Below are 2,046 nucleotides of genomic sequence, written 5' to 3'. Positions count from 1 at the left end.
AAAAAAAAAGAAAAAAAGAAAAAGTTCTTATTCGAAGCGCCTCGTGATCGTCAACCAATTCTGTGCTTCAATATAATTACCAGGAGTAAGCGTTATAGCCTGTTTCCAATACTCGGCGGCTTGAGCAAACCAAGCCTCCGCCATTTCAGAATCTCCTTGTTGAATGGCCTGTTCTCCACGGTCGGAATAGGCGGGTCAATTCCCTCCCTGAGAACCGTACTTGAGAGTTTCCTACCTCATACGGCTCGACAACCAACTCTTTGTTTTTGGTGTACCAGTTTTTTCACTTTAACCTACTTTAACTTTATATCTAATTGAATGAGATTTCTTATAGATATTCATTCGGTTTTCTTGGATTAAACAAAAGAGAGTAATTACATGAGTTTCAAACTTTCGTTTTGATTTAATTAATATATTAATTAATCTAATAATAAGTTTTATCTTTTCTCCTACCTTCAGAAAAAAAAAGGCATGTCCACTGTTATTAGATATTAGAATTTTCTGAAAGGTAACTATCCCGCTTTCATATATAAATTTATATAGAATCGTTGAAAAAGACTTTTTTCATACTTCATATCATAAAAAAGAAAAAGACTTACTGTCTTTAGGATCTGATGCTACACCGCTGCTCAATACCTTAGGGGATCCACTCTATTACATAAGTAGATTTCTAAGATTTATCTCATATTATGATATAAATAAACAGCTCTTGTTGTATCGGTCCAAAACCTTTCCAGTTGATCTTTACGGTGCTTCCTCTATCAATTAAATCTTTTTTTATCCATAGAAAATAAAGTATTTAGGCATATCTAGTCTTCACTTCATATTTCGATCCATGAAGTTTATTTATTTGCTACAGCTGATAAAAAATCGTTTTGGACGATGCTTATGTAGAAAGCCTTTTTTTTTTCTAGTATTTCATTGACTAGCTGTTCGTTCTTTTTTTCTATAGTGGAGATAGTCGCACGTAATGACAGATCACAGCCATATTATTAAAAGCTTGTGGTAAAAAGGGGTTTCGTTCTAATGCCCGAAAATAATATTCTAAAGCTTTGGTATGTTCCCCATTACTTGTGTGGATAAGGCCTATATTATAGAGTATATAACTTCGATCATAGGGGTCAATTTCTAGTCGCATAGCTTCATAATAATTCTGTAATGCTTCCGCATAATTTCCTTCAGATTGAGCCGACATCCGTTACGGTCGTCATTCGCTTTAACGAATTCTCCGTTTCAGAACCGTATGTGAGATTTTCATCTCATACGGCTCCTCCTTTAGGTGCATAATGAAAATAATAAATATATGGATATGGAAAAATTTGATGTCATTATGAACTAAGCGGGGCTAATGTTTTTACAAGAAATCCCTAGCCAACCTTCTTGTAAAAGATCTTTTCTTACTACCAAGTGGATTCATATTCATACTAGATAAAAATAAAAAAGGAAACTCTAACAATTTCTTTGTTCTCAACGCCCCTAAATTTCCAGGAATTAGTCACTTCAACAGTCTTCAATGGTTATACGGGTATCCAAAGTACGGACGAGATGGATGTTTATTGTTCCAACCATTTTAATTAGTCCCAATCCCAAAGAAGAAAGAAAGAAAGGAATCTTTTTGAAGAAAGTTTTCGTGTTGTTGATTTCTCGGCGTAGTGCTTCTTCCCCTGTGCCTCCTATTCGTATATTGTATTAGTCTAGTAGGATTGATCTGTAATACGGGAACCGTAGGTAAAAACCTTTTGCTCAATACTAGAATTCATAATTGAAGCATCTAAGGCTGCACTAATCGTGGATACATGACAGAAGGGATTGCTTTTTTATATTATAAACTTCACCTTCAAAAGCGTAGATTTTTTTCAATACTCATTTTTTTCTATTCCAAATCGGTGAGAAATAGAAAAAAAATGATAATGATAATCAAATCGCACCATCTCTGTAATAAGTAAATGCCTCTTTTTCTCCGGAAGTTGTCGGAATGACTCGTAATAAGATATCGGCTACAATTGTAAAGGTTTTATCAATAAAATTCCATTTATACGCGATCTT

Source organism: Brassica napus, unplaced genomic scaffold (assembly GCF_020379485.1).
Source record: "Brassica napus cultivar Da-Ae unplaced genomic scaffold, Da-Ae ScsIHWf_1811;HRSCAF=2447, whole genome shotgun sequence".
Taxonomy (NCBI): domain Eukaryota; kingdom Viridiplantae; phylum Streptophyta; class Magnoliopsida; order Brassicales; family Brassicaceae; genus Brassica; species Brassica napus.
This window is presented reverse-complemented; position numbering follows the sequence as displayed.